The sequence below is a fragment of the Meles meles genome, chromosome X (assembly GCF_922984935.1).
Source record: "Meles meles chromosome X, mMelMel3.1 paternal haplotype, whole genome shotgun sequence".
NCBI lineage: Eukaryota > Metazoa > Chordata > Mammalia > Carnivora > Mustelidae > Meles > Meles meles.
In genome coordinates this window covers 131,834,474-131,846,120 of record NC_060087.1, presented here as the reverse complement: position 1 = coordinate 131,846,120, position 11,647 = coordinate 131,834,474, and positions in this window count along the sequence as shown.

The window sequence follows — 11,647 nt, the reverse complement described above, 5'->3', positions numbered from 1 at the left end:
TCCGTGACAGGGGACACATGGCCAGTGGGTTGGTCACTCCTGGGCCAGGCTAGGGCATTCGCAGACACAGACTTGGGGGCGAGGTAGGTTTGGCAGGAAACAGTCACGTGCCAGCGGGCTCGCAAGAGGAGTCTCTCGGGAATGGTACCAGGGGTGCTTTATGCAGGTGCGCGAGGGAGCCCAGGTGACATCACCCGCTAAGGGGCAGAGCTTCCGAGGGAGCCTCATTCACTCTGTGGCTCAGGGAGGGCTTGGAAGCCAGAAGTATAACCTGAGGAACCATGCAGGCCACAGACCAAGGCACAGGCGGTGTGACCAGCACAGCTAAAGGTCAGGATTGCCTGGGTGACTCTAGCGGTCTAGATGGCCCTGAAGGCCATGAGGGCCCCCATGGAAGTGGTGAGGGAGAGGCAAGTGCTACAGCCAGGGGAGACCCACAGGTCACGTAGGTGCCTCAAGCTCCTGGCCCTGGGCGGAGAGGCCACACCAGGACCTGGAGGACATGCGGTACCATGGCCAGGGGACATGCGGGGTGTCACGCTGTGCACATGCTGCATCAGGGCTGGGTGTGCCTGTCAGAGGGCCAGGAAGCCAGGTGCTCGTGCTGTATCCTGTTTGAGGCGTGGCTGGCTGGCGGGGGGAATGGATCTAGGGGAGGCAATGGGACAGTGAGGAAAGGAGGTCAGTCTGGGGGCACAGAGGAAGGAAGGTCCAGGGAGGAGCCGGAGCAAAGGGGCCAGTGGTGGCCAGGGGAGATGGTGGGGAGAGATGGTCTGAGGGACCAGGAAGGAGGGGAGCAGACCTGGGGGGACTGTGAGGGGTGAGAGTGGCCAGAGGGGGAGCAGGCCTTGGAATGATAAGGAAGCCGAGGCACAGACAAGACTGGTGTTTGGTGATGCCGTAATAGACTCTCCACCAGCTCTCTCACTGTACCTTTGCCATCAGCCACGTAGAGAGAGGTGGCCCTCCAGTACCTGTCTCCAAATGGCCAATCCTACAAGGGACAATTCAAAAGGAGCTCATGGTATCTGGCAATATCCTAGCTATGTTAGCTCTAAAAGGAGCCCAGGCTGGGGGTGGTGGGAGGTGGCTGAGGTCAATCACTATTCTAATGGTCAATTGGAATTACCCACAGGTAAGATCTAAAGAGGTACATGTGGCATACGGGGCCTGTCACTATCTGCGGAGGCAGAGAGAGATGGGGCAGAATTATCACATTAATTTTATTTTCTTTTTCCCTCACTTTTAGCTGACTAATTGCTGAAGACCCTGGCCAACTCCACATTTCCATCACCTCCAGTCTTGACCAGTTTTCCCTGTTGGTTCAGCCCATGCAGCCCTTTGTGCCCCCCTTTCCTGCTAAGCCCAGGCCAGGGAAAGGTGTCTAAGACCGACCTAGTGGCCCCCCTGGGCAGTGCATCTTTCCCTAGGGCATTGGTTCCACTTTACCATGAGTGTTTAATTAGTTGTACTGGACTTTGGGCACTCTTGGCTTTATTGATTCTCTATTGTTGTGGGGGAGGGATTTTTTTTTTTTTAAGAGAGCGATGCAGGGAGGGGAAGGGGGATTGGGAGAGAGAGATTATTAAGCAGTCTCCATGCACTGTACAGATCCCCAACACAGGGCTCAATCTCACAATCCTGGAATCATGACCTGAGCTGAAATCAAGAGCCAGGCACTAAACGCACTGAGCCACCCAGACTTAGTTGGCACGAGATCAAACAACCCAGAAACACTGGAATTGGAATTTTGTGGCTTATTGACCTTGTTTCAGATCTGTAAAGAAAACTGTTGAGACAATTAGTTAAGTGGGCATGAAAAGGAGTTAGCTCTCTGTACTGTATCTGGTTTCCTACAACGTTTTTAAAATTGCCCATAGTTTTAGTAGCTTTTCTGTGGATTACATCAGCTTTTTCCACAGATGATCAGGTTGTCTACAAATAAGGGAGTTTTACTTTCTTCTTTCCAATCTGGATGCCTATTTCTGGTTAATTTCTCACCTCACATTAGGATTGCATTTTCCTGCTTCTTCACCTGCCTTGTAATTTTAGATTGGATGCCAGACATCATGAAATTTTGCCTTGGTATTTGTGTTTCCAAACATATTCTTGGGCTTTGTTCTGGGATTCTGTTATTACTTGAAAACAGTTTGATCCTTTCAAGTCTTGCTTTTAGGATTTGCTCAGTGACACCAGAACAGATTTTTAGTGGAGGATTAATTTAACTAGTTAGCAACCTCCAATGTTAGACAAGGCTGTGGTTAGAAACAAGGACTCTTATCAGTTGAAGAAGTAGTAAAATGCATGTGGACATTTATTTGGCACTTTCTGTTAATATTTAAGATGTTCACTCCCTTTGACCCACCTTTGGGAAACTATCATAGAGAATGCATGTGCAAATAAGGCAGAATAAAGCAGGATGTTAGTTATAACATAATGTAAAAAATTGGATGAATGTAACTGTACATTGAGTAAAGACTCAAGAAGTCGGGGCTTCTGGGGGGTTCAGTCGGTTGGACACCTGCCTTCGGCTTGGATCATGATCCGAGGGTCCTGAGATTGAGCCCTGCATCAGGCTCCCTGCTCGGTGGGGGGCCTGCTTCTCCCTCTCCCACTCCCTCTGCTTGTGCTCCCTCTCTCGCTGTCTCTCTCTGTCAAATAAATAAATAGAATCTTTTTTTTTTAAAGATTTTATTTATTTATTTATTTGACAGCGAGAGAGAGAGATCACAAGTAAGCAGAGAGGCAGGCAGAGAGAGAGAGAGAGAGAGAGAGAGGGAAGCAGGCTCCCCGCCGAGCAGAGAGCCCGATGCGGGACTCGATCCCAGGACCCTGAGATCATGACAAATAGAATCTTTTTAAAAATAATTTTTAAAAAGGAATCAAGTGGGGGGAAAGTAAAAGCATACAATTAAATTAAAAAATATGAAACCATTAAAATAAAAGGAGAAAGTCCTGATGAAAAAGTGTATGCATGACAAAACCCAGGAGCCATGCATGAATAAATATGAATCCACGTCGGGGCGCCTGGGTGGCTCAGTGGGTTAAGCCTCTGCCTTTGGCTCAGGTCATGATCTCAGGGTCCTGGGATCGAGCCCCGCATCGGGCTCTCTGCTCCGCAGGGAGCCTGCTTCCTCCTCTCTCTCTGCCTGCCTCCCTGCCTACTTGTGATCTCTCTATGTCAAATAAATAAATAAAATCTTTTTAAAAATGAATCTGTCTAAATACAAGGAAATGTCAAGTTATTTGTGGTAGAGAACACCATAAAAGCATCAGATGGAACTCAACTGAGAAAGTTATTTATAAGTCAAATAGTGAACAAAGCAGGATGTGAAATCCAAAGCAAAAATCAAAAAAACAAAAAACAAAAGAAACAACAACAACAACAAAAACCAAACACCAATGTCTAATTACACAAAGATGTTAGGCTCTCTTATGGAAGAAAACATCATAAATAAAATGAAGGGGCGCCTGGGTGGCTCAGTGGGTTAGGGCCTCTGCCTCTGACTCAGGTCGTGATCCCAGGGTCCTGGGATCGGATCGAGCCCCGTGTCAGGCTCTCTGCTCAGTGGGGAGCCTGCTACCTCCTCTCTCTCTGCCTGCCTCTCTGCCTACTTGTGATCTCTGTCAAATAAATAAAATCTTTAAAAATAAATAAATAAATAAATAAAATGAAAAGACAAGTTAGGAAAACATTAGTAACCCAAATGGTAAACTAAAGCTAATATTTTTAAAATGCAAATAACTCTAAGAAATAAATACATAAAAAACAAACATCGCAGTAGGGGGCCCTTGGGTGGCTCAGTGGGTTAAGCCTCTGCCTTTGGGTCATGGTCTCAGGGTCCTGGGATCGAGCCCCACATCAGGCCCCCTGATCAGCGGGGGAGTGCTTCTCTCTCTCTCTATGCCCCTCCCCCGATTCTTGGGCTCACTCACTCTGTCTCAAATAAATAAATAAAATCTTAAAAAAAAAAGTCAAACAACCCAGTAGAAAAACTGTACAAATGACAAGAACATAGAGTTCATGGGAACAAGGATTGTAAACAGACCATTTGGTACATGGTATTGTTACCAGCAGCAAAGGCTTTTGGATCCCCCACCAAAGAGTTAAGTGAGGATCCGCGCTCAAATAAAGACAGCCGGAAGGAAGGTAGCAAGCACAAAGCAGTTTATTAAGGACAGTACATTCTCAAGTTGGGAGAGTGGACAGGCCCAGATGTGGCAACTGCACCGGGACTAGCCGGGGGTGTCATTTCTCTTTGTTTATATAGGTTATGGGTCATAGCTAGCAGGGGGAGGTTGTTTCCAATCATCTAAGGGACTCCTACCAGTTGGGAAGGGGAGTTTTGGGGCCCTACGAGATAATTGCCAGAACTGTCAGGGTGGGGGGACATGAGGGGTTGAGACCACAATGTAAATGTATTATAATGAAGCTATGGGTTACCCTGGGGCTGAGGTGGAAGAGGAGGGCACAGGGCCTGCACCTGCGGCTCTTGGTCTGGCAACCCCCCCCCTTTGAAATCCTCAGGCCAAAATGTTAAAAGCCACAATCGGGAGCGTTGTGTCCTCAGGCTTCTAACCTGTCACCTCTTTATCACCACCTCTGCCTCCAGCTCATGTCTAACTAACTGCCCACAGCAGCAGACACCCTTGCGTATTTCCTGCCTCAGCAGAAGAGGGTTCTGCCCTCCTATCCGGGGCTAATTTATCCAACTTCCCTGGCTGCTCTCTTCATTGTGCCAGCCCTGCCTGGCAATCTTTTTACATGTAAATGTACTAAATGCCACTGATGGTTTATGTTATATTATGCCAATTTTACCTCAATGAAAAAGAAAGCAAAAATAAAGACTTTTTCAGACCCACAATAGCTGAGATAATTTGTTGTCAGCAGAAAGCCTGCACTATAAGAAATGCTAAAAACAATTCTCCACAAGGAAGGGTGACACCAGATGGGAACTTGGATCTACGTGAAGTCATGAAGAGTTCCAGCACTGTGTGTTCTGTGCAACTAATGAATCGTTGAACACTACATCAAAAGCTAATGATGTACTATATGTCAGCTAATAGAACATAATTTTTTAAAAAAGTGTTCCAGAAATGTAAAGTATGTAAGTAAATATAAAAATATTTTTCTCATTTTAAAATTTCTTTCTATCATAGCAAACCATTTAAAGCAAAAATATGAACAACATAGCATGGAGTTTATAACCACTATAGGAAATAAAATATATAAAAGAGCACAAAGGAGATGAAGGGGTAACTGTAATGTCCTTACATTAAATGTGAAATGATCTGAAATTACTTGAAGGTAGTCTATAATAACATAAAATACTTACTAGAAACCCTAGAACCCTAGACATAAAATATATACACACATAGCGAAATTCCAGAAATTAGTCAAACTGAAAGAAGTCATAAAAATATGAAAAGGGGAACACAGAACACATGGGGCAAATAGAAAATAAACAGCAAGATGGTAGATTTAAACTCGACCATAACATTACTTACAATTTTTGTAAATGGTCTAAACAGTGCAGCTAAAAAGCAGAGATTGCCACAGTGGATAAAAAGGCAAAACAAAACTATGCATAAGAAAACTAAGCATAAGAAAATCTACCTCAAGGGCACCTGGGCGACTCAGTGAGTTAAGCCTCTGCCTTTAGCTCGAGTCATGATCTTGGGGTCCTGGGATCGAGCCCCGCATCGGGCTTTCTTCTTGGCGGGGTCTGCTTCCCCCTCTCTCTCTGCCTGCCTCTCCGTCTGCTTGTGCTCTCTCTCTCTCTCTCTCTCTCTGTCAAATAAATAAATAAAATCTTAAATTAAAAAAAAGAAATAAAAAAAAGAAATCCACCTCAAATATGAAGACGTGAAGATATGGTAAAAGTAAAAAGATGGATAAAGATATACCACACAAACTCTAATCCTAAGAAAGTTTGAGTGCCTATATCAATAGGCAGAGTAGACTTCAGGACAAGGAAGGTGATGGAATGGAGGACTTTTGCTAATGATAAAGGGGTCACTTCATGAAGAGGACCTAAAACTCTAAATATGTATGTGCTACAAATAAAGGGGCTTCAAAATACATGAAAAGAAACTCACAGAACAGGGAAAAACAGAGTGGGAAATCATTAGAGAGGGAGACGAACCACAAGAGACTCTTAACTCTAGGAAACAAACTAAGGGTTGCTGGAGGGGAGGTGGGGGGATAGGGTAGCTGGATGATGGACATTAGGGAGGGCACATAGTGAGATGAACTCTAGGTGATATATGCAACAATTAATTACTGAACAGTGCATCTGAAACTAATGATGTATTATAAGTTGGCTAATTGAATTTAAATTTTAAAAAACTCACAGAAAAGAAAGGAGAAATAGATAAATCTGCAATCAGAGGTAAACATTTTAATACTCCTCTTTTAGTAATTGATAGAACAATATTGCAAAAAATCAGACATAGAAGAGCAAACTAAAATCTCAACACATGGTAAGAAAGAAATAATGAAGATAAGAGCAGATATGAATAAAATGTTAAATGCACAAACAATAGAGAAAAATCCATGAAGCTGAAAGCTTTAAAAAAATAACAAGAAAACTGATTTTTTAAAAAAGTGTAACCAGGGAATATCAGGAACATTATTTGTGAATAAGGAATTACCAAAACTGACTCCAGAAGAAATATAAAACATGAATATCCCCAAATCTATTAAAGAAATGGAACAGAAAACTCCAGGCCCACATGGCTTTACTAGTGAATACTGCCATGTATTTAAAAAACAAATATTATCAATCCTATACAAATTCTTTCAGAAAGCAGAGGAGGGAAAACACTTCCCAAATCATTTTATGAGGCCAGCATTACACAATATCAAAACCAGATGAAGACATTGCCAGAAGAGAAAACCATAGAGCAATATCCTTCACGAAGTTACACAGAAAAAACTTCATTAAATATTAGCAAATTCAGTTGAGCGACTTATAAAGAGGATGATACAATCATGACCAAGTGGGATTTATCCTAAGAATGAAAGACTGGTTTTCATTTAAAAAAAAAAAATCAATCCGGGGCACCTGGGTGGCTCAGTTGGTTGCGCGACTGCCTTCGGCTCAAGTCATGATCCCAGAGTTCCAGGATCGAGTCCCGCATCAAGCTCCCAGCTCTGTGGGGAGTCTGCTTCTCCCTCTGGTCTTCTCCCCTCTCATGCTCTCTCTCTCTCTCAAATAAATAAATAAAATCTTTTTAAAAAATCAATCCATGTCATTCATCACAACCCCAACACCACCCCGCCCAAAGTTTGACAAACAAGGTATGGATGTTCACTACTTCTAGTCAACATTGTCCTGGAAATCCTAGGCCATACAATAGGCAAGAAAGAGAAATAAAAGTGATACAGATTGGAAAAAAAGGAATAGAATTATCTTCATTCAGAGATAACATATTTGTGTATGTAGCAAATCCTAAGTAAGCTACAAGAAAAGAGAGGTGAAATTAAAAAAATGATCGCTATCATTTATAATAGTATCCCAAACGCGAAGCACTTAGTGACACATTTAGTAACGTATGTGCAAAACCTTTACCATGAAAACTAAAAGCTATCGGTAAGAAAAATTAAAGAAAACCTACATAAGTGGAGAAATAGATCATGTGCATGGATCAGAAGACCACGTATTCTTTTTTTTCTTAAAGATTTTATTTATTTATTTGATGGAAAGAGAGAGCACATGCACACAAGTAGGCAGAGCAGCAGACAGAGGGAGAGGAGAAGCAGGCTTCCAGCAGAGCAGAGAGCCTGACCTGGGGCTTGATCCTAGGACCCTGGGATCATGACCTGAGCCAAAGGCAGAGGCTTAACCAACCAGCCGGGTGGCCCAAGACCCAGTATTCTTAAAAGGTACATTCTCGCCACACCAATCTATAAATTCAATGCAAACCCGATAAAAGTCCTGACTTTGCAGAAATTGACAAGCTGACTTCAAAGTGTATATAGAAGTGCAAAGAACCTAGAATAGGCAAATCAGATTTTGAAAAGGAGGAATAAAGTTGAAAGACGTAAGGAAGACGGAAAGAGGATATAGATGGAATGGAAATCTCATACATCACTGGTGGGAGTATAAATTGGTAGAATCATACTGGAAAACAGTTCTTCAGTTTCTTGTAAAGGTAAACTTAAACTTGCCACAGGAAAGAATATCCAATGGGGGGATAAAAAGACAGTCTCTTCAACAAACGGTGTTGGGAAAATTGGACAGCCACATGCAGAAGAATGAAACTGGACCACTGTCTTACACCACACACAAAATTAGACTTATAATAGGTGAAAGACCTCAATGTGAGACAGGAATCCATCAAAATCCTTGAGGAGAACACAAGCAGCAACCTCTTCCACCTCAGCCACAGCAACTTCTTCCTAGAAACATCGCCAAAGGCAAGGGAAGCAAGGGCAAAAATGAACTCTTGGAACTTTGTCAAGATAAAAGCTTTTGCACAGCAAAGGAAACAGTCAACAAAACCAAAAGACAACTGACAGAATGGGAGAAGATGTTCGTAAATGACATATCAGATAAAGGGCTCCTATCCAAAATCTATAAAGAACTTATCAAACTCAACACCCAAAGAACAAATAATCCAATCAAGAAAGGGGCAGAGGATGTGAACAGACATTTCTGCAAAGAAGACACCCAGATGGCCAACAGACACAGGAAAAAGTGCTCCACATCACTGGGCATCAGGGAAATACAAATCAAAACTACAATGAGATACCACCTCACACCAGTCAGAATGGCTAAAATTAACAGGTCAGGAAATGACAGATGCTGGCGAGGATGCAGAGAAAGGGGAACCCTCCTACACTGTTGGTGGGAGTGCAAGCTGGTGCAGACACACAATGGAAGTTTCTCAAAAATTTGAAAATAGAGCTACCCTATGACCCAGCAATTGCACTACTGGGTATTTACCCTAATGATACAAATGTAGTGATCCGAAGGGGCACCTGCACCCAAATGTTTATAGTAGCAATGTCCACAATAGCCAAACTATGGAAAGAACCTAGATGTCCATCCACAGATGAATGGATAGAGAAGATGTGGTGTATATATACAATGGAATACTATGCAGCCATCAAAAGAAATGAAATCTTGCCATTTGTGATGACATGGATGGAACTAGAGGGTATTATGCTGAGCAAAATAAGTCAGTCATAGAAAAACAATCATCATATGATCTCATTCATGTGGAATTTAAGAAACAAAACAGAAGATCATAGGGGGAGGGAGGGAAAAATTAAACAAGATGAAATCAGAGAAGAAGACAAACCATGAGAGACTCTTAATCATAGGAAACAGATTGAAGGTTGTTGGAGGGGAGGAGGGTGGGGGGATGGTGATGTAATGAGCACTGGGTATTATATAAGACTGATGAATCACTGAACTCTACCTCTGAAACTAATAACACACTAAATGTTAATTAATTGAATTTAAATTAAAAAATAAACTTACACTTTCCATATGACCCAGAACTCTCACTTCTATTATGCAAGAGAATTAAAAATATATGTCCTTAAATATATATATATATATATATATATATATATATATATATATATCTCCTTACAAACACTTGTACATGAATTTTCATGTCAACTTTATTAGTAATAATCCCAATTTGGAAACAAGCCAAATGTCCATCATCAGGTGAATGGTTAAATAAATTATGGTACATCCATGCAATAGAATGCCAGCCGGTAACAAAGAGGGATGAACTACTGATACACCCAACAACTTAGATGAATCCCCAAACCATTAGGCTGAGTAGGCAAATCTAAGCTATATTTGTTGTCTGGGGGCAGAATGTAGAAGGGGAGAGTGTCTGTACAGAAGCACAGGGGGAATTGTGAGAGTGATGAGAATGAATCTTGACTTTTGCTGTGTACACCTTTGTCCTAACTCATAAAACTGTATACTTTTCCATGTGTGCATTTCACCTCAAATAAATTGAACAAAAACAAAGAGAAGGGACAAACAAAAAATGAATAGCGAAATGGCAGACTTAAATCCCACCATGTCAGTAGTTATACTAAACGTGAATTTGCCAAACAATCCAACTTGAAAGGAGACATTGTTAGATTTTGTAAAAGACCAAAGTATGTGCTGTCTACATGAATCACATAATTAAAATATAAAGACACTGGTAGGTTGGAAGTAAGAGATTGGGAAAGGACTTACAAATAAAGAGTGAAGAAGGCTAACATGGTTGTATGCATAGTAGATAAATCAGATTCAAGGAAAACTGTGCATTTCATAATAGTAAAAGTAGCAAATACTCCATCTGGAAGAGAAAATGATCATAGATATGTTTGTGCCAATAACATACGTTCAAAATCCATGATGCAAGAACTGATAGGATTCATAGGTAAAAGGGACCAGTCCAAAGTTACATATAGAGATTTTCACACGCGTTCTCAGCAGGTGAGAGAATGATCCAACGCAGCTGGTCAAGACACAGAACAGGGATTGGGAAGCTACAACCTCCTGGCCAATGCCAGCTCCGTGTCTCTTACGTGAAGAGCTTATTGGCTCCGACCCAGACCATCTGGTGAATAGTGCCAGCTTCCTTGGCTGACATTGTTGGAACTCTCAGTTCGAAATCTCAATTTCAGATGTGTGTCTACTGCACATTGTTTTCTAGTACAAATATGTCTTGTATGCATTTGCTAGGCCCAAACCCAATTCTCTATGAATTGAAATTTTAAGGATTGAACTTTAACTGAGTGTGCCTCTGCCCAGCCATGCCTTGTTCTTGACTTTAGAGTAAAAACTTTCAACTTTGCACCGTTAAGTATGACGGTAGCTGCAGGGTTTGTCATCTGCGGCCTTTATTGTATTATAAATTATTATTTATTTTTTTTAATATTTTTATTTTATTTATTTGCCAGAGAGAGATCACAAGTAGATAGAGAGGCAGGCAGAGAGAGAGAGAGAGAGGGAAGCAGGCTCCCTGCTGAGCAGAGAGCCCGATGCGGGACTCGATCCCAGGACCCTGAGATCATGACCTGAGCCGAAGGCAGCGGCCCAACCCACTGAGCCACCCAGGCGCCCCTAAATTATTATTTATTATTCTATGCCGAATTTATTGAAGGTTTTTATGATGAAAACACGTTGTATTTTGTCAAGTGCATTTTCTGCATCTATAGACAAGATCCTGTGACTTTTTTTTAAGATTTTTTTTTTAATTTATTTGACAGAGTGAGATCACAGGTAGGCAAGATCCTGTGACTTTTACCTCTCATCATAGCAATGTGGTGTTTCATGTTTACAGAAACACCCTTCTTCTCTAGCTTCAGGTCAACCCACCACATGCCTCAGAGATTAAAGCTGCCTGTCCAGGGGTGCCTGGGGGGCTCTGTCAGTGAAGCGTCTGCCTTCGGCTCAGGTCATGATCTCGGGGTCCTGGGATTGAGCCCCATGTCGGGCTCCCTGTCAGCTGGAAGCCTGCTTCTCCCTCTCCCTCTGCCTGCCCATCCTCCTGCTTGTGCGCTCTCTCTCTCTCTCTCTCTCCTTCTCTGTCAAATAAATAAATAAAATCTAAAAAAAAAGCTGTCTACCCAGTAGAAAGTAAGAAAGAACAGGACTGACAGAGAGAGTTAAGTTCCAGG